Below are 571 nucleotides of genomic sequence, written 5' to 3' on the forward strand. Positions count from 1 at the left end.
ATCTAATGCAATTGCTATTAAAAAAAACTTTGGGGCTTTATAGTTCAATTTAATGTAATAAGGAGGCAGAAATTAAATATACTATTTTTGATAACCATTATTAAAGTTTTAGAAATATATGTATTTAAGTGATGTGGGTAAAACTAGCTGCAGAAGGATAAACATATTGACGAAGTCTGAACTTTTGATAATGATACCATACTATGATAAATAATTACAGCTAGCTTGTGACGACGATACATTTCGCTAAACTAATATTGTTATTTAGTGCTTTAGGAATTAAATTATTTTCTGATTACGATAAGTTAAGCTTTTTATCTGAAGACAATTAATTATACAAGAGGAATGAAATTTAATTAGACTGTATAGAACTATAGGTGTAATTTAAGAGAAAGATTGTTCTAGCGCAAAGCTACACAATAGGTTATCTGTGATCTGTCCACCACGCGGAATGGAACTTCAGATTTAAATATTGAAAGTCCGTAAACTTACCGTAACCCACTGGGATACCATAATCTATACACTACTAAAACTCTGAGATTGTTTGTTTGTTTGCTTGTCTGTAATTAAA

At 29.6% G+C, this 571-nt stretch overlaps 1 protein-coding gene across 1 annotated transcript in view; it reads right to left on the reverse strand.

The window, feature by feature from the left end:
* The window catches only part of LOC106465546 (radial spoke head 1 homolog), a 7,055-nt gene that overhangs the window by 1,212 nt on the left and 5,272 nt on the right, over window positions 1-571 (reverse strand). The gene's annotated exons all lie outside the window — the stretch shown is intronic.

Source organism: Limulus polyphemus, unplaced genomic scaffold (genome assembly GCF_000517525.1).
Source record: "Limulus polyphemus unplaced genomic scaffold, Limulus_polyphemus-2.1.2 Scaffold1979, whole genome shotgun sequence".
Taxonomy (NCBI): domain Eukaryota; kingdom Metazoa; phylum Arthropoda; class Merostomata; order Xiphosura; family Limulidae; genus Limulus; species Limulus polyphemus.